The 21578-nt window shown below is 38.2% G+C and overlaps 1 long non-coding RNA gene across 1 annotated transcript in view; it reads left to right on the forward strand.

Moving 5' to 3' along the window:
- LOC137155602 (uncharacterized) overlaps positions 1 to 21578 on the forward strand; it is a 33516-nt gene that overhangs the window by 5393 nt on the left and 6545 nt on the right. The window contains exon 2 of the long non-coding RNA XR_010920568.1: positions 4268 to 4425. This is a non-coding gene — a long non-coding RNA (uncharacterized lncRNA). The remainder of the gene's footprint in view (positions 1 to 4267; positions 4426 to 21578) is intronic.

A 21578-nucleotide genomic window follows, 5' to 3' on the forward strand; every position in this document is an offset into this window, starting at 1 on the left:
ACAGGGCAGCTCCAACTCCATCACAGATGAGATGAATGATCTATTTAGTGTTAGCCATCTCTTACTGCTATCATTCTACAATAAAGATACAGAGGCTTTAAAACATCAATTTTATCCAGTTTATTGTTTGGTGTGCTGTGTTGTTTCCTCAAGGAAAGTATCGGTGTATGGTGTAATGACAGGTGACAAGAGTAGGGGGACTGATAGCCGAAGGAATTAGGTGATTAGTCAATATAAATCAGTTCTTAAAAAATAACAAATCGCTCGGTCTGAACTGTGCAGAGCTGTTTGAAGTGCTTGACTATGTGTTTGCCTTTGATAAAAGTGAAGAGGACAGAGCTGAACATAGAAATGATTCAATTAAATTTCAATACAGACCTTTCTAATTGGAGGAAGGTGCTGCCTTCCTTCCAGTGAATGGGAAGGCTTGAAATACCTGCTAAGCCATAAACAAATTGGCAGTTAACTCAGAAACAACAGTGCTATTATTCACAGGGCTCTCTTATGATAGTGAAAAGGTTTAGATTTTTAAAACTTTAAGGAGCAGAAAATGAAACTGTCTCACAACATGTCACAGTCTTATAAAAGATGAATAAAGGATGAAATCTTGTTGATAAATGTAAAGGGAATAGTTTGTTACTAACTGGCAGTAGCTGCTGCTTCTCCAGAATTTGGTTCACAGAGCATCCTGCAAACCTCCTTGTAAATCCAGTCTGGCTTGTGTGCAAATCACAAGCCAGACATTCATAATGGTTTGCACATTTGTGAACACAAAATCCTGTTATTTGTGTTTTCATGAGCACAACATTTGGTTTGTTGCAAACTAATAGGCTTTGACAACTCCCACTGCGGCAGCCTGATACCATCACTTTCAATAGTTGCAATGTCAAGATGGTAGAAAGCAAAAAAAAACAAAAAAAAACAAAAAACAGTTCTACAAATTTTGAGATAATTAGTAATTGCTTAGATGGATTCCAATACCCATACACATGCAATCTTCCTCTGATTTAGTCAACCCTTCCTTCTGCCTTTCTCAACCTAAAACAATCATTTACGTACCCCATCCCCATGTTCTCCTCTCCAGGGACCAATCGGTAGGTGCAATTGGCCTGGTCAATATATATTGGCCTGGTCAATATATTTCCAAAACAATCATAACCCTCCCCTCCATTCATTAGAACCATTGCTTTGTGACTGTAGCTATGTCGCCATAGTTAAAGTTGTAACTAGGTTATCATTATTAGGATGATATTGGCACACTCTTTGCATTCCTTTAAACTGATTCTATGTACTTTGATGGGTGGTCAATGCTTAAGGGATAATTTTTGGCTTAATCTGAGGTGACTCATATAACTATTACTAAGTAACCAGTATTAAGGCAATAGATGCATTTCACTTTTTGAAAAGATTCTAGCACTTATTTATTGTATATCTCATGAATAGATTAGCCTAGAAACTTCAAATTTGCTTAACTCAAGAGCCCTTGGAGAGACCTACTGCAAAGATTTTTGAGAAGTTAACATACTTATTTTTGAAGTTATTCACCTTGGTAATGGAATGAATAAATATTCTGACCTCTAAAATGTTATGCAATGGACATATGTGTTTAGATTCCAACATATATACACACTACATATGGCTTGTGCTGTCTTCAATATGCTGATGACATCCACTTGTATGTTTCTCTCTGGAGTGTTTTTCCCAGAGTCTGGTGGAGATTGGTGCATGAGTAACAGTGAAGTGACTGATGCTCAACCTAGAGAACACAGGGCTGATACTGGTAGGTTGGGGGAAGCAACCTAAAGATAGGGCAAAGATTATGTCTACTCCACCAACTGATGGTGTGTTTCCACCACGTGTTATGCATATTCACATCTAGAAAGCTGAATAGATGTCCAATTATCACTGGCTGATTATCTTCCAGCAGTAGCCAAGATAGATGGGAGTCAGGAGAACTGGGTTCCATTCCCAGCTCTACCACTGATTTGCTGTGCTACTTTGGACAAGTCACTTTACTTGTCTACATCACTTTCCTCATTTGTAAAATGGGGATAATGATGCCTAATTTTTGGTTCGAGATTTCAACTTTTTGTCCCAGTTTGAGATGAAAAAATGTTTCAAAATCTCAAAATATCTCTCAAGATGAGAAAATCATTTCTTGCCGTGTCTACTTAAAATAAAACCATTTGTTAACATACCTCATGAGCTAAGTTTAGCTCTAAGGCCTGATCTACACTAGAAAATTAAGTCCGCTTAACCACATTACTTCTGATCCACACTTCTGAGCAGCACAGTTAAGCCAACCTAACCTTGGTGTAGACAACACTAGGTTGATGGAAGAATTTTTCAGTAGACCTAAGTACCACCTGTCAGGGTGGTGGATTGCCTATGCTGACAGGAAACCCCGACCACTGGCATAGATAGTGTCTACACCGAAGAGCTAGAGCGCTTAGAATAGGCATACTCTGTTACAGATTTGTAGGTCTGCCATAAATCCATTAATTTCAAAGGAATTATTCCAGATTTCCACAAACTGTATACATTGTCACATTTTGCATTGATGAAATCTGCTATTGCAGAATGGAGAGCAGTGTGTTAGTTGTCATGAGTATTTGGAGGATTTTTTTGTTAACAAATATATTTTTAGAGCAACTCATTACTCATAATCCAATATTATTCTTACCATGTGATTCCTATTCTTCTGAAATACTTTACCATCAGTTAGTTATTTCTGTTATCATTGTCATGAAACTCCTGTTGATTCGTCTCCAAGAACAATAGCATGAAAACCTTTTGGTGATACTTTGGAGGAATGATTGGGAACACTAATTTCAGCTTGAGAACAAGTCTGTCTGATGCTCTTGGGATTTGTTCTGAGGATATAAAGTTGGGACCAGTAAGATAAAAATTTATGATGCTTTTAGAAAGAGATTGGATATCACTCATCACTGACTTTTTCCCAGCTAAAATCACAGGAGGCGTATTTGTATAAAAAGTGCACTGGGTACAATATATGAAGTGAGTGATTTATACACAAAACAGACATTAGGTTATACTCTTTATCTCTTCACTTCTTGAAGTTACAGAAATAAAAATATGGATCAGATTTTTCCCTTACACCTATGTAGACTTCACTGACTGCAATGGGTTATCAATAGTTTTTATGGGTTCAAGTGAAGGTAGAATTTAACACAATATTAAAGATCTTTCTCTCTCTTTCTGATATGTGATAAAAAATTATTTGTTATATAGAATCAGAGATATGGATACTTCACTCATTCCACTAGTTAGAGCCAATGGTATTTTTTCTATTTTAACATGTTTCTTTATTTCACTTTGTCACTATCTGTGTTACTAGGCAATTTTGGAACCTGATTTTTCCACCACCTAGCACCTTTTGTAGACATTTTCCTCTGTAAAAGTAATTTTGGGGATTAGAAAAACACGACTACATTTTAAAGATCATTAAACCAAATTGTGAGCACACGTGTTAATGTCAGTCTAAATCAGAGTGAAAAGAAAGTTTGCAAACCGCTATCATGTGTTGCAACATCACTTGAAAGTAAAGATCAAAGAAACAACATATGCCAATCCACTCTGATCTCCGGTCTTTGACTTTCTCATTCCTTTGAGTGTGCCCATCAGATTATTTGTGTTGCTGCTTTTGATTTTTTGTTAGTTTAACATTTGTCTATACAAATTCTAAATTCTTTGATCTATTTTTATTGAGTCCATGAAAATCTTTAGAATCTCTATTAAGCTTAGCAGATAAAGTAAGTTTTTTTTCTTTTGTGTTTTATTGCCTCCTGGAGTTATCAAATTAAGGCAGGACCCTTAGAATATTATTGAAAAGGAATTCAAATTCTGAACACCATTATTTTTAGAAGGCATTGTTCAAATGGCTTCGTTTTAAAAAGATGATATCATCCTGACATATGGCTCCTCATTGTTGCAGCTAGTGTTGGGACGTAAGTGCAGTGGAATGCAATACCAGCTCAGTTTAAATGTTTTTAATTTTTTTCCTGCTGAACATGGTTTTGAAATGCATTTGAACTGAAAATGTATTTCTTCAAAAATTAAATCCTTGAGGCAAAATTCATCTCTGAGGTAGTTCTTGGATTTGATAGTTTGCTCTTCCTGCATGTTTGGATAGTGCTTGTTGATTAATAGTGTGGTTTATATATAGGAAAAGCTGAAGATCAAAGTCATGATGTACAGTGTGAACCTGAGGATAATTTTGGCCTTCGTTTTTCACTCCCTTTTCCAGCTGGGTGTGGGAGAAAGAGAATATTGTTTTAAGTGGAGTCTTTTGCTACATCTTCCTTTCTGAAACTAAGTTGGACCCTTTCATGCCCCAGCTGGCCAATATATGTGGAAAGTCTAACAACATCTGAAGACATTGACTTTGTGCAGGCTCATTGCAAGGTAGGTTGGGGGTTCTTGCATTATTAGTACTTGTGTTAATATTTTTCCTTATAACCAATTTCCAGAGACATGTGGAGGTAGGCTTGGACTTATGGCATGGGAGAATTAAATCACATGATCTTTTTATGAAGCATTAATTCTACAGACTTGGGTCTCCCTGCAGCCCTGTTCCTAGATTGCAGATCACAACAGGTGATTTGTATGACATAACCTTCTCGGTTACATTCAAATGTGGTATTCAGCGTAACTTTCTCTACTGGATTTTATTGAATTACACTGTTAAGGATTAATGTGTGAAATATCCTCCTCAATTCTGTGAAAAATTCTGCTGCAGGTGCTACATTTAATGATGATATTCTGTCCTATAATGCAGTTATGACAGTCTATTCTAATCAGAAAGATATTCCACTTTAATGCTGAGTTCGCTAGATCATTGGCCTTAGAATTTTAACTTAATTCCCTACAGGACTTGTGTTATTTTCTCCCATGGGTATTTTCAGCATCAATTCACTTCTAAACCTACTCGGATTGGGGGAGATCTTGAGTACTGTTTCCATGACAGTGCTACCCCTGTGACCTATAGCATCATTGTATGCCACTAATTTGTGTAGTAACATGAATTGAATTTAAAGAAAAAGCTGTAGAAATTATTGGAACTTAACTGTGTAGAGATGACCTGTGTCATCTTCCCTACCAGTGTCATGTGACGCTGTGTTGTGCTGCAGTACCTGTGGTATGTTTAAAGAAAAGTTTTAAAATATCTATTGTCATTACTGTAAGATTATAGGTCTCATGGTGAATACAGGGCTATATGAATGCTTGAAATTTTGCCAGTGTTTGATAAACAATCTAAATTATTCCCTTGTGACTTATGCTAGCAGGCTTTTTAAAATAAATGACCACAAATTATTATTACATTGTATTAATATGGGGCCACAAAGTATGAAACACTATGAGTAATTCTAGGAGACTCTGGTAAACCTACTGCTACAATGGGGCCATTACAATTTGGCATGACCCCCATTGAGGAATTGTACTATACTTAGGAAATTCATGACCAGATATATAAATACAGCTTAGGCAAGGTCACATGACATAAAATAGTGTTGCCCTTTTTGTCATCCTGTTTGACCAATTGATTTTGCAGTTAACCATTAGCTGAGGCAGGATGGGTATGCCCCTGTGACTTAAAATAGTCTTTTCAGCACAATTAGGAGACATGCTGGAGAGCTCAATGGTGGTATGAAGTTTAAATGTTTAGTTTAAAGTGAGCTCAGGGGACAGAAATTGAGCAAACATTTACTTAATTATCCAAGAATATTGCCACTATTTCCAGGAAGACCAGCTTTGGGAGGGTCACCTAACCCTGTTAACCAAAATAACCTAACCCTGTTAACTAAAACTCAAGGTAACAGAGGCTTCAGCCTAAAGACATTTTAAAAAGGAGCAATAACGCTAGAGATTGCAATTGCTCCTTGAGTTAAAAAAGTGACTCACGCTGGAAAATAATGCTGTCGGCCTTCAGCTGACAACTGGTACGGTTCTGCTGCACAAAAGTGTAGCAGGGGTTTAGAAGTCCAGCTGTGGTCTCCACTGCACAAGCAGGCCATGTTGGGGAGTTTGGCATTGAGTTTAGTTGCGGCTAGAATGATAAAAGGTGGAGACAAACACCCCCTCAAAAATAAAAAGAGTCAAAGATGTTTTCATTTTGAAGGCTTTGAAAAGGAAAGATTTTTTTCCATGTATTTAATATTTTTCATTTATTTGGAATTTTTAAAATTTTCTTACCTTTCCTCCCTTTCCCTTTTTTCTTTCAATTTCACCACTGACGAGAAAGAAGAAAAAAGGTGGGGGAAATAAAACCAAAAATGGAAACTGAGAAAATAGCAACATTTTTTCATTTTCCAGTTTCACTGAAAAAAATCAAAAAAAATCAGAAGAATAATAGTGACAATTTCCAGTTTGGAAAAGAGACCATTTTTCAGTGAGAAATATTTTCATTTGAAAATCTTTGACCAGTTGTAGTTGCTATGAAGATCCTCATGGGGAGTATTAGGCTCTCAGAACTACAGAGAAAAAGAAAAGAATTCTTTCCCATCTCTCTCTGACTGGAGATATTTGGGCTATGTATTGGATGAAAGGACTTGGCCGTGTGTGTAAAATATTTCTCCTAGTGTTCATCACACACAGCACCGATTTCCATGTATGCGTCAAGAGCAGCATTGGAATCCAGAATAATTCTGCACCACATGTTGCTACTGCTTACTTCCAACGAAAATTAGTATTTTACCAAAGCCTCCACTTTCTTTATGCTACAATATAGAGATGAGAAACTAAGGTCAAAATCTGGAACCTATTTTTGGCTGTTATTTTTGTGTAACTGAAAAAATGCTATATTTCCTGCTGGATAGGCACACCAAACTGCCAATTTCATGAAAAATGCCTAAAAAATGTTGAAATGCAATTCATAACTATATATTGTGTGATGATCGTGATTTACACTTAGTATCAGATATGGAATAGAAATACCATTGATGAACTAAAAAGATAACACAGGTCAATTCTGAAGTTGCACTGAAATAACTGACAGGGAAAAAGGGGCTTCATAGTTGAAGTATGCAAATGTATCAGTGATTCCACAGTCTTGTGATAAAGTTATAGGCACAGGCATCTTTTAGCTGACGCCTTCTGAGGACATTTACTTACAGCTTTTCATAACTAAATATATGCAATTGACGTAGGCCAATTAGGACTTGATCCTTTGGTCTGATGCACAGTACCATGCATCTTGTACTATCAGTGGTATAAGCCCATATATAGGGAAGCAGGATTGAATCTTAAATTAACTGTTAAATAAAGTATATATCTATATAAAGGTGCTTTATTTGAATGTCAACAAATAAATATTCAGATATATGTTCCTGGATTTATCAGGTTTTTAAAGTTTTCATTATCAAGTTGCTTATAAATGATTTTATTTCTACATTGGGGGAGTCATATTTTCTGAGTGTATCTCGTTCCTTAACAGTACTGAGTATCTCCTGAAGATGGCTGATTGGAGTCCTTCCAGATATTGTGTTAGCTTTGGAACCGTTTGCTAAATGTCAGAGGGCAAAAAGCTGCAGTTGGGTCAACAGGGCAGATAGCTGACATGGCAGAACAGAAAACAATGTAACATTTGTGACTTCACCTCTGATTCCCCTTTTTTAATGGAGGATTTTTTTTTTTCATTGAAATGTCTGTGTCAAATTCAGTAATTCTTTTGTTGTTCTTGTTTTCCACTGAAATATGTGTAATATTCATGTTGCTGACAGTTCGAGTCAAAGGGCTGTACTTATAAAAAATATGGGCTGTTTTCACACAGAGGTCACATTCCTTATATCAAAAAAGTGTGGAGCACTTTAAAAAAAAATCTAAGAAAAAATGCTTTTTTTTCTCACAAACCATCCAACTTTATTTTCCCTTGTGTAACTAGAGACATCTCTTACATGTAACAAGGGTTCATAAATCTACAAAGAGAAAGAAAAATGAGCATTCCTAGATCTCACACAAGATTACATATATTCTTTTTGTACGGTGAAAAATTTCCCAAATTCAGGATCACAGCATGTGCTGCGATCCATATTGCAGGGAGGCTGAGACCTACAGAGGTACTTTGTTGGGTGCAGTCACTTTCCTATCTCAAGATAGCTACTCATGTTTTATTAAAAAATCAGTCAGAATAATTGAAAACACAAGTTATTTCCACACATTAATGTAAAACAGCAGGGAGATCTGAAAATGAGAGAATGCAGAGGAGTATTTTTTGTAAAAGACAAATTACTGTAATGGCTATCTGCCTCCACTTTTCTTTTTATCACAAATAAAGTCTGGAAGAATATAGCTAGATAGTGCAAACAGTGTAGATTTAACATTTGTTTATTGGAGCAGTATTTTGTTCCTCTGCTAAATAAAGAGGTGAGGGACATAAGTATTGTGTGTGGCAGAATCTTGACCAGATGGTTTTACAAAAAATCTTTATTTTATTCTTCTAGGTCCAGAGGGTACAGGTTTGACCTTTTCTCAAGCACATTTTTGTATTTATTTTATCTGGTGTCTAACTATTCATATTTAAGTGGGGCAAGGTGGGTGAGGTAATATCTTTTATTGGACCACCTTCTGTTGGTGAGAGAAACAAACATTTGAGCTATAAGCATGAAAGGTTCTCTCTCTCATCAGCAGACATTGGTCCAATAAAAGATGTCACTTCTCCCATCTTGTCTCTCTATTATCCTGGGATCTACCTGGCTACAAAAACACTGCACACATATTCAAGTGGAGCAGACTGTATTAAGCCATGCAGCAAAATTCAAGGGTAAACACTACTCCATGCTAGCACAGGTGGTGATAAAGGGGGGGGGGGGTGGAGGAGGGGGAAGGAATAAGAAGTCATTCTGTGGTATGTAAGCAGTGTTGCACAAAAAGTGGCTGGCAAACAGAATCATGCCATGGTGCATTTCATTCACTGACACCTACAGCCATCTAGCATGACAAAGCAAACTGCATGGTCAAATGGAGTAGGCATTAAATCAAATAATAGCAACAAGCACTAGATGGCATCACATGCTGCTCCTTTTGAACTTGATCCAAAGACCATCAGTCAATGGAAGGATGCCCACTGATTCAGTGAGCTTTGGGCCAGGGTCTCTGAAATGAGTGGAAATATGCACTCTTTCACCCCATGCACTGAGCTGGCCTGAAGCATGGCATCCTGCTCTGTGGAGTTAAGATTGCCCTTATGTAAGACAACCAACAGTGCATCTATGCTGCCAGTGCCACATGGAGATACCCTGGTCAGAAAGGAGAGAGATGCATGTCTCCACCCAAGAAAGGCAATGCCAAGGGAACCAGCAGCTTGAGATTGGGTGCCTTTGCTGTACCAGAGAAGGGCAGTACAGTTGTGGTTGCCCTGAACTATGACAATAAACCATCTGTGTTCAAAACAGAAGAGCAGGAAATGTGCAGATGGTATACTGCTTCCGGTTTTAGTTTATTTTTTATATAGTGCCAAAAGTGTTCAAGATGCTTTACCGACAAGTCTGAAGACAAAGGACTTGATTCTGTGGTATCGCACAATTCTTTCACCAGTGTAAGGTGAATCCCCTGCGGAATGCCTCTCCTGTACGGGGAGTCCTCAGAACGCATGGAGTTGGCACAGAAAATGACAACAATGTTGTAATAAAGGGAGGATTGTGGTAGTGCCAATAGTGATTCAGAAGGGATGAAGAAAGGAGGGCATGAATGCAAATAAACAGGCTAATAAGTACCCAAGTCACTTATGTAAATGAGACTGAAGTGTCTATTTCACTTAGGTGCTTTTCAAAAATTTTGCCCTTTATGTCTATCTTCCGTTCCCATACTTTTCATGGAATCCTTCAAGCTGAACCCATAACTTAACCTCTAACAACTTCATTTATGTGCTTATGCCAGGCAAGAAGGTAACATTAACACATGCTTGCAGTGTGTGTTGTATCCTCTTCTAGTAACTAGTCTACATGGAGGATAGCAGCCTGCTATAGCTACCAGCTAACAAATTTAGCTTAAATGATGGGGAGTTCTGTTGTGGCCCTGAAAGTCAGGGGTTGAAATCTTGCTGATCATTTTTGCCATGAGTCTTTACATAACTTACTTTCCTGCAGTAAAATTGGGTACTCAAATGTGTCTGAGAAATGAATCTGGTAGAGCTTTTAAATTAAATCTATATATCAGTCATTTCTCATTCTTTATTGTTCTGTAGGGGGATAAATATTAGTGCCAGAAAAAAATTCAGAATAATTTATATTAATGGTATATAAAATGATCTAGGAATTGGGAATCCTGGTTGCACAGAAAAGAAAGACAGACAGATAAAATATATTGTAATATAATTAATAAACAAGCAAATAACTACACCTAGAAATCTGGGTAGGGCCACAGTCTACCAGCTAACAAATCTAATGAATAACACTTCCCTTTTCTCTGTGTGAAGACCACTGTAATAATTCCCAGTGACATAGTAGTGTTTCTTAATCTTATCTACTGAGTGAGACACATTAGAAGAGGCAGGAAACACACTCTGTGACTAGCACTGATGCTAATATCAGAGCCATTGTACATGTGAATATTGACTGCTGAATATAGAAAAAGCCATATGATTATTTGGAAAACTAGACTTTTCCAGGTAGGCCACTATTACCTATTCCGGATGTACAGAAAGGTTATCATTCATTCCACCACAAACTAGGAAAACACAGTGAAAGCATTTTCAAAACTTACATAGAAATAAAGAGACCTAGAAAGAATAGGTAGATTACTTTTATTTGGATTACAAGTATTTTGTTGATCTTTTTCCCCCGTCATCTAAACCTTTTAAAAATATGATCATTTTTACATTCTGTAATCAAAGGGAAATTACTTGAAAGCCTTAAAATGGAAAAAAAATGTTATATTTAAAATCTTTCTACAGTACTTATTATGAAAAGAATCTAAACTGAACAAAATGTATTTTTTCCTTCTATAGCATGGATAAGCCTCAAGATCAGCAGTTCTCAACCTTTTTTTCCCGAGTACCACTCAGGTCAGGTATAGTCAGGTCGAGTACCACTCGGGGGGAAAAAGGGTGGGGGGACTTTTGGCGGCGGCGGGGTTTCGCGGTGGCGGGGTACTTTCGGCGGCGGCGGGGTTACATGGGAGGAATAATACCCTCCGCTGAAACCCTTCCGCCGTTTGCCCCTTTTCGGTGGCAGGGTTTCGCGAGGGTGGGTGCGTGGGCACTTCCGGTGGCACGGTATGGCTCGCGTACCACTCACTCTTCTTCGAAGTACCACTGGTGGTACGCGTCCCACTGGTTGAGAACCGCTGCTCAAGAGACTTCCTTCCTGTAAAACTGCGAAGCTCAGCATCATATTCTGAGATGCTGAGCAGCTTTGATTTACATCTAATAAGGAAGCCTCCTTCAACCACTGGGACATATACTGATGGATTGGTCAGAGAAGGAAAGCTTTGCAGGAGGGATGGACCTAATAAACAGAGAGTGAGCTAGGAAGGTAGAATACTAATTATTGTTGACAGGTAAGCAATGACAAGTTATGTGGGGAAAAAACTTCCCTATATATCTTGAAGGCTACCAGTCTTTGAAGATTCTCTTTGATTCCCACCTGTCAGCTGAGCAATGATGATGGGCACAAATCTTTGAAGATTACTTATCCTTTTATCAGTGTGTTTACAAGGATTTCATGACACACTTTAAGGGCAGAACTATTGCCTTGGAAACAGTTTAAATGATAATGGGCCAAATTCAATTGTGATTTAAATGGTGGTTTAACCTACACAACAGTTGGGCCTTTCATTTTCAGTTTTTACCAGTTTTTACTGAAAAATGCCCAGGTTTTACTAAAGCCATTATTCGTTTTTTACCAATTTTTCCACACAAATTTTGGATAAGGTGGAGATGAGGAGGATGCCCTCTCCTCATGCTCCCTTCCCCAACTCTTCTGCTTCTGGGCCTGCTCCAGAAGGAGAGATGGCAGCTCTGTAACTTTTACATTAATTAGCATCATTCAAAGCAAATAAAACTACTTGTCATGCTAAAATGGGCTAAAACTATCTGGCTGTGTTTCAGAACACAAGAGGATTTTGTTTTGTTTTTTGTTTTGTTTGTTTACAAATTTTATAAAAAGCAGAAAAAGAAAGTGCACCAATTTTTCACATGTTTTAAAAATTTTTGTAATTAAACATAAATAAATTCTGGGAAATTTAAAACAAAATAAAAAGTGAAAACCAAGCCCCTTACACATCAGGTATCACTGGTGAAGTAGCGTACTTTGTTATTATTAATATTGATCTATTACAGTAGCACTTAGAAATCCCCTCACATGTCTGGATGTAGGTGCATGTAGCTGTAGGAGCATGTTGCAGGGAGAGAAAGCAAACGTGGGAGAGGACTGAGACCAGAAGAGAATCCCAGGAGTCTATGCCAGCTACAGGGATTGTCATTTGCTGTAGCTATGGAGCAGCCCATTAGCAGTCTGTAGGGGGTTCCATATATTGGATTAGCTCTCAGACCTTCCTTTTTTAGGTGAGAGGCTACTCCATCTCCTGCAACGGCCCCATAATATAGTAGGTGTAAATGTAGTATAAAAACCAATTTGGATAGTAGGTGTAAAGGTGTCATAAAAGTCTTCCTGCCAGAGCTCCAAGTTCTGTATACAGAATCTTATCCTATGTTGAAAGTGGGAATATTCAAGAAAGACTTGGAAACTGGAAAGCAAAAACATTTCCCCTTTATTGAGGAAGCATATTAAGAATTGAACTATTTTCATGGATAATGATGGTGATGGTTAAGTTCCAGGACAACGCTAGCTGAAAAACAGAGATAGTTGAACTTAAATACCCAGCTACAAAGTATTGAGTATGACAGGATTAAAAATAATAATCAATCCATGCCCAAAACTTTATGTAGCAAGGTTGGAACATGCTGCTTGATTCTTTAGTCTCTTTATTCTTTAAAAAATAGCCATAGTTATGTTGATTCCCCTTGGCCCATTGTGCCCATGAAAACAACTGTTTTAAACAGTAAATTTACTCGGGTCTGACATCAGGAATCAACTGATGAGCGTAGTATGAAAGATATAATATACTAGCTTAGAATTAAGAGTTTCCCTCCCCCCCCAGAACTGAAGAACAGAAGTCCCTGTGACTGTTGCACAGCTGCCTCTGCATCTTGTCATGTCTGTTGGTAATGATTATTTCTTTTGTAATTTTATGTGGCACAATAACAGTTTGCCATCACTGATATAGGGCTTTATACCATCAGTGAAAGTCACAGATAGAATTGCACCTACATGGAAATGAATAGGGATCTAAGAACTTGTGTCATGTGCTCATTGTGACTAACCTGCGGGTTCATGTGAGCTGTCTTCATGAGAAGATTCTAGCAATAATCTAGTCTATGTCACAAGGGTTTGGATGATTGTAGAAGGCTCCAAATCAGTAAGAAATAGAAAAAATGCTTTACCTAAAGTAGGTGAAAGGCATTTTTGGCCAAGGCTTCCATCTGATATTTGAAGAGTACACCAAAACCTAAAAGTGACCCCAAACTTTGAGCCACTTGAACAATGATCTACAAACTCTCCAGTGTGGAAACATCCCTGATCTAATTATTCTGAAAAAGTAAATGAAAGTGGGATTCAGTTCTTCTTGAGTAACAAACATGCCAAGGACAATCAGTGGAAAATATTCCTATAGTTTTAAGTGGGAGGTAGGATCTTCCCCCAAAATTACCTTAAAATAAACTTTCCCAAATTCTCTTTGGTAGTGGTAGTAGCCTTACTTGTTGTACAAATCCATTTAACAGAGAAACAATATAGTCAATTATCTAAATATTAAAGGCTAACAGATCACAAAACTCTTCTTTTTGTGCACTCAAAACATGAGCTTTACTGGGCCCCTTGGAGACAGATAAGTTTGGATGACTGTCAGATGCATGATATTCTTTTCAGCCAAATCCAAGGGGGAAGAACACTCATAACATAGGGCATAACCTCTGCACCTAACCTCTGTCTAGCCCAATGGGCTGAGGAAACTTCTGCAGGCATACACAGGTGAAAGAAAATTTAAATTAGCAAAGTTGTCCTCTGCCTATGTTATTCACTGAATGCCATGTATTGTTGGCATATCATTTATTTAATTGTTGTAAACGGATGAAGGTACTTTCCATAAGAAGACAGATCTGGAAATGTTTATTTGCTGTGGAAACACTAGCAAACAGTATTGTCCTTTCAAGAGTCATATCTCACTATGGTAATGATATTATTGGTTTCGTCATTTTGTGCTATGTTTAGACAACACAAAAGGTATCATATAAAAGCCTAAGATACTGTAGACAGGTGATGGATCATTTGGGAATCCTCACAGTGATTTAGGAGTATTTGGTAACACACTGCTTCAAATTTTTGCCATTTGAGGAAATAATCTAGATTAAAATTGAATTGTGTAACTGTGTAATACCAAACCTAAACATGGTCTAAAATATAGATGGACTGAAATGTTGGATGGCCATGATCTTAAGACATTTGTTTAATCTCCAAAGACATTACCATACTGGGATATGTCCACACTTCCTAGTTGCAGCTGAGAGTGTAAAATGACATGCTTAAAATACCCCAATAAAGAGTGTTCTTGTGATATTTCTGGCCCAGTCAGAAACACTACTTTCTAAGCAGGACTATTCTCACAAGATTTCCAGCCCAAAGTTTTCTGATTTGGATGGTTCAGAGAGATTGGAGAAGAGTCAGATAAATATCTTCACTTAAAATGTGATTTTCCTCTGAAAAGTGACTATGCAAATGCAGGTGTTATTCAACCATTCTGGTCCTTAAGGCTATACTAGGATTTATGATGCAATTAAAATGTAAGAGTGAGGATCGAAGGTGGACATCCACCTTCTTTATGTTATGTGTGTTATCTAGTTTTAACATTGATATGCCTGGTTTCCAAGACAAACACCATTTGCTCCTTTATTTGGAAATCCTTGCAATGCAGTAAACTGAAATTCTTCCAGCAATTGTTAAGCAATAAGAAAAGGCTCAAATTACGGTATTCATTATGGGAATTTTCCAGAGTTAATGAGGAAATGTGAGGCACTCAGTCTGCAGTTCTGATCCAGCTTGGGGGTGGGGAGGGGATGTAGTGACACAATTCTCCGGCAGTCCATTTCCTAATAAAAACAGTTATTATTATGCATTTAATATCATAAACAGCTTGTCCCATGTGAGTAAGGAACCTGCTAAGTCTAAGGAAAAGGAAGCAGCACTATCTCCAGTCACATCCCTCCTCCTTTAAGGAAACTCAGCCATCAGGGTTATGCCCAAAATAGCTTGGACAATTAAAGTCTGCATCAATGTCACATTTTCCCCTTGAGTGTTTTCCACATAAAGTAAGGCATTTAAAATGTAAACTTTGGCAATGGAGTGCTGTGAGCTTTCAGCTATTCTTGTTTTCTTTGCCCTTGGCAAAGCTTTTGTCTTGGCTACCTCACATCTACATTTGAATGTGGATTAATAGGGAAGAAAATCTGTAGGGATTCTGTGGTAGAACAAGTAAGGAATAAATCCAAAAGCCACTTTTCCTGTGAAATACTTAGTGGAAATAATCTTTCAGTTCATGCTTTAAACTCTTTCTATGGCTAATATGAAATCCCTATTCTAATAAGATCAGATATCTGTTAAAAGTTCACATGTACTGTATATAGATAATGCTGTGGCATATTTATAATAGCCTACATTGCATTCTAATTTGACAGTTAAATATTCAATGATCCACTATATAGAATGCTAAGTCAGGAAATAATACGTTTGCTTGGCAGATGACAGAACAGGGAGCAATGATCTCAAGTTGCAGTGGGGGAAGTCTAGGTTGGATATTAGGAAAAACATTTTCACTAGGAGGGTGATGAGGCACTGGAAAAGGTTACCTAGGGAGGTGGTGGAATCTCCATCCTTAGAGGTTTTTAAGGCCCAGCTTGACAAAGCTCTGGTTGGGATGATTTAGCTGGGGTTGGTCCTGATTTCAGCAGGGGGTTGGACTAGATGACCTCCTGCGATTCCTTCCAACTCTAATCTTCTATGATTCTATTATATGACATATGGTACTACACTGTATATCACACTATATCACTAAGCAAGTTATCCTCTCAGCTCTGCAAACTTGTCTGTGATTCTAAAATCATCTCACCCAACATGCATGGAACTCTCTTTGGCATAAGTGTATATTCATCCCATGTAGAACGAGTTGGACATTTTAAATTGAGAGCCTCCATTTTTTTTGTCTTGAATACACAAGAAGGCAGTTCAGAGATCCTTGAGAGCTACTCAAGAAATTGAATGATATAGTAGTGATATCCAGGAGCCAGTACTGTTTTGCCATCTGTCCCAACATTATTATACTTCAATCATATGTCTAATAGATCTCACTGTAATCAAGACCGTACTGAGAAGTGACTTGGAGTTATAAATTACCCCTTTAATTCAGAGATATTAGTATTTTTGAGGTCTAGCTGTCAGGGGAAAAGTGTGGAATGAATGTTAAATTGCATTTTTCAGTGAAAAATGTTTGGTTTTTGGTTTCTAGTTTTTCACTGAAAAATTAATTTTTTTTTGACCAAATGCAAATTTTCTGTAAAAATTTATTTTGTTTGAAAAGTCATTTTTCATTGAAAAGCATTTTAGTGATAAAAAAGTTAAACCAGCTATACTAAACTGTTTTTCAGTGGAGTAACAAAACTAGTTTTGTATGCACTGCCAGTTTCATATATGGCAGCATAATTTTTTGCCAGTAAAAACCATTTCAAAATGTCACGTCAACAGGAAAGCAAAAAGAGCTTAAGTTGGCCTTAAAATTTGCAGGATCCAAGTTGTTGGAAAGGGGGAAATTAGGGCAGGAGTTGTCTCCCCTTCTTTTTCTATAGCTGAATAGCAGGAAGGAGGAGTTCTAGCAGAAAAAGACCACATGAATTGCATAGCTCTCCTGACACATGGGGAACCTATGGCAATGCCTGTTACTTTCAGGTAATTTTGCTCATTTGTGACCACACAATGCCTGTGATTATTTTTTGTCACCAGTCTAGAGAAAAGTCTGGAGTCCTCTTTCTGCCCTTCACCTTATTTCCTTGTAAGGGAATAGGGATAATGTTCTTTTCGATAGTGTCAGCCACTATTTCCCAATAAAATACAATCAGAACATGGATTGATTTGAAGATGCATTTGTGAAATACATAAAATAAAGTAGGTTAGATTTTTTAAATCTATCACTGTACTTATGGGAAAAAATCAGTATTGCTAGCTTCTTTGTAAGTTTGGCAGTGGTGGCCAGGGCTGCTCCCTTGCAAACAAATCCATGGTGCAAGTAATCAATAATGAAGAAATAGCAAATATTTTTTTTAAAGTTTTATGTAAATCTTTATTTATTTAACTCTGCAATGAACCAAACTTATCTTAATATAATGTTTTTTTCCTTACCTCACCCCACACAAAAAGCATAGCTCGGTGCTGAAGTGACAGGCAAGATTGTCATTTTGGCATTGACTGAAGAGAAATTATACAAGTAATTGCCGATCATCACTCTAGAAACATGCTGGGCGGCTCCAATGGATTTGAAGTGAATTAAAAAATATGTCAAACAAAACTCTTCCAATTGCTCTTAAAGTGGGTGATTCTTCTAGCAATGACTCACAACACCACTCTTACAAACTTGGAAAAAAGAAAAAAGATCTGGAAGATTTATAATCATACTGAACAATATCACTTCTGAATCTAGACCAGTGTTTCTCAATTAAATTTGGCCGTGGAACCCTTTTTAACTTCTGTGGGGCCATGCGATACCCTCCGCTGAAAAATCCGGGACATCTTCCCCTTTTCAGCGGCGTGTGCTGTCAGCTGTTCGGCGGCACGCACTGTCAGCTGTTTGGCGGCATGCGCTGTCAGCTGTTTTCGGAGGTGCGATTTCAGCAGCTTTCGGTGGCGCGGTTTCAATTTTTCGCGGAACCCTGAAATTCATCTCGTGGAACCCCAAGGTTCCACGGAACACTAATTGAGAAACACTGATCTAGACTGAAATAATTACTTAAATATTTACCAGTTGCTACCCATATTGTTCTCTGTAGAAGTCTGTCTGCACAAGGAATAGGCTAGAAAATGGTACTTTTAGCTAACGTGATTTGAAATCCCATGTAACAGGTGGACACAGGTTAATAATCTATCACGCTATAATCATGGTAACTAGTCGTATTGTAACCCAGAAAGGAGCCTAACTCAAATTTAAAAAACACCTGATTTCCTAGTTCGTTTTTCATTCCAACGGACCTTTATGAAGTACTCCCAAATTCCTCTCTGCCTCCCCTGATGTTAATTGTTGCTGCTCCCCTGTTTTCTGCATGTAAATAGTGGACTCTGGCAGCAGTAATAGAAGGGCAGAGGAAGTCAGAAGCAGAAGAGGCAGGTACCAAAGGGGTGGGGGGAGGAGACAGGAACAGAGAGTGGGCAATAAAGCAGGATGGGATAGGGAGATCTGGACCTGAATGGCAAAGGGTGAGGAATGCTCCTCTTTGTTCTCTGGATTATCACTGTTGTCATGTGAAGGTGTTTCCACTGAAGTTGCAGCAGTGTCTAATGCTCATACTAGCCTGAAAGATGGAATAGGTGGGGGGGATGTAGTTCATCAAAAACTTACCATGATTACTACTGTTGTAAAATGCCTGGATGTCTCATGTTTGGCAAGTTCTGTCTGTATGTTCTGACAAGGGCTGCCTTTGTAAGGCCCCTAGATACATTTGCTAGAGTTACTCTGCTTCTATTTATAGGTGACTAAATGAGTGCTTGTCTGAATGCTGCACTCTGTGGAGAGCAGAGCAAGAGTGCATAGTCTGATCTGTCAGTCACAGCACATGCTCTCTTACCCTGGATTTAGTTGCACTAGAGTTGTCAGAAGACAGTGAGCTTTTTCTAGTGCAGAGGGAAAATCACGTGTGCCACTGTATTTACCTAACCTCCTGGCTCAGAGGCTGCTACTCTTGCTACTTTTACTCAGCCATGATCTTTCACCACTGCCCTGGGTGAGCATTTAAGGTTGATTATTTGCACACTTGGCCTCACTTTGTTGCCTGTGTGTTGTCCATCCTCCTGAGTAACTCTAAGCTTATGCTAAGGGATACTGGGAGGGTGGTGGTGGTGGTGTGTGTGTGTGGGGGGGTTATTTCCACAAACTGTTCCTGGAGGTGGTACAGATACTGCAGCTGTCCATTCTTCAGGTCTTTCCATCTATTCTTGAAGTTTTTCAACTTTCTAGAATGGATGGGATATAATGTGGACTTAATGAGAATGATAAGGGTTATCATGAGAGAGACATCTGCTGACTGACAATCATAGAATCGTAAAACTGGAAAAAACCTCGAGATGTCATCTAGTCCAGTCCCCTGCACTTATGGCAGGACTAAGTATTTTCTAGACTATGCCTGACAGGTGTTTGTCTAACCTGCTCTTGAAAATCTGCAATGATGGAGATTTCACAACCTTCCTAAACTATTTATTACAGATCTTAACCCCCCTGACAGTTAGGAAGTTTTTCCTAATGTCCAACCTAATCCTCCTTTGTTGCAGTTTAAGCTCTTTGCTTCTTGTCTGATCTTCAGAACTTGAGGAGAACAACTTTTTCCCCTCTTCCTTATAACAACCTTTTAAGTACTTGAAACTGTTATCTTGTCCCATCTCAGTCTTCTCTGCTCCAGACTAAACAAACCCTGTTTTTTCAATCTTTCCTCACAGGTCATGTTTTCTAGATCTTTAATCATTGTTGATGCTCTCCTCTGGACTTTCTCTAATTTGGCCACATCTTTTCTGAAATGTGGCGCCCAGAACTGGACACAATATTCCAGCTGAGGCCTTATCAGCGCGGAGTAGAGTGGAAGAATTACTTCTTGTGTCTTGCTTACAACACTCCGGCTAATACATCCCAGAATGATGGGTTTTTTTTGCAACAGTGTTACACCATTGACTCATATTTAGCTTGTGATCCTCTATGACCCCCAGATCCCTTTCCACAGTACTCCTTCCTATTCAGTCATTTCCCATTTTGTATTGCTCCAACTGGTCTCTCCTAAGTGGAGTACTTTGCATTTGTCCTTATTGTATTTCATCCCATTTACTTCAGACCATTTCTCCAAATCATTTTGAATTTTAATTCTATCCTCCAAAGCACTTGCAACCCCTCCCAGCTTGGTATTGTCCACAAACTTTGTAAGTGTGCTCTCTTTGCCATTATCTAAATCATTGATGAAGATATTGAACAGACCTGGAGCCAGAACGGATCCCTGTGGGACCCCACTTGATATGCCCTTTCATCTTGACTGTGAACCACTGATAACTACTCTCTGGGAACGGTTTTCCAGCCAGTTATACTCCCACCTTATAGTAGTTCCATCTAGGTTATATTTCCCTAGTTTGTTTATGAGAAGGTCATGTAAGAAAGTATCAAAAGCCTTACTAAAGACAAGATGTACCACATCTACCACTTCCCCCCATCACAAGGTTTGTTACAATGTCAAAGAAAGCTATCAGGTTGGTTTGACATGATTTGTTCTTGACAAATCCATGCTGACTGTTACTTATCACCTTATTATCTTCTAGGCCCAGGTTGTTTGCAATTTGATTGCTTAATTATTTGCCCCATTATCTTCCTGGTAATGAAGGTAAGCTGTCTGGTCTGTAATTCCCTGGGTTGTCCTTATTTCCCTTTTTATAGATGAGCATTGTATATGCCCTTTTCCAGTCCTCTGGAATATTTCTAATCTTCCATGACTTTTCAAAGAGTCGTGACAGTTTCCTCTCTTGTTCATGTTCATCAATGAGATGTGGGCAACGTGGGCCTGAGCTGTCTACACAAACATACTTTGACCAAAGTTACAACAGGCTGCAGAAGGCTATGCAACTCCCTCCCTTGGGGTTAATTTGCATGTACACAGAACTCAAAAGCTTCCCATGGAATTTGGCAGCTTGTGTGCATGCATGCCCAATTTTCAGTGCAACCGCTTATGCACCAAGGCTCTAATCCAACCCCAAGTGAAGCAAATGAAAAGGCTCCCATTCATTTCTATGGGTCTTGGATTAGGCCCTGGGCTCATTTGACCATATGCCTTGTGAATATACAATAACTACCTAATTCTCAGCTCCATGTGTCCAAAAGTGGCCTTTGACAACTGAGCCCAAAATGTCTCTCTAGTGAAAGAGTGATCTGTAACAACATTTTCCATATTGTTTAATTAAAGGAAACACAAATCTATAGGAAACATCTGGCGTTCCAGAATTTGTAGGAAGCTCTTGGTTAACTCCCTCTTCGTGACTTCAGAAGAATCTGTTAGCTTGAAATAAAAGTTGTACGTTAATAAAGCTATAAACATTATCAGGAAAATTACATTTAATGATAATATTTATGTTTTTCAAGTGAAAAATATGCCTGTTGTTTACTCACAGTGCAACTGCATTAGGAAAAGAGGTTACTAAATAAGCATAATGATACCGAACACATAACTGTAAAAGCCTGTTCCTAAAATTACAGTCAAATAGCCTGTATGTATTAAAAAATGC

The sequence above is a fragment of the Emydura macquarii genome, unplaced genomic scaffold (assembly GCF_026122565.2).
Source record: "Emydura macquarii macquarii isolate MOO-44397 ecotype Brisbane River unplaced genomic scaffold, CSIRO-AGI_Emac_v2 contig_1363, whole genome shotgun sequence".
NCBI classification, from domain to species: Eukaryota; Metazoa; Chordata; order Testudines; family Chelidae; genus Emydura; species Emydura macquarii.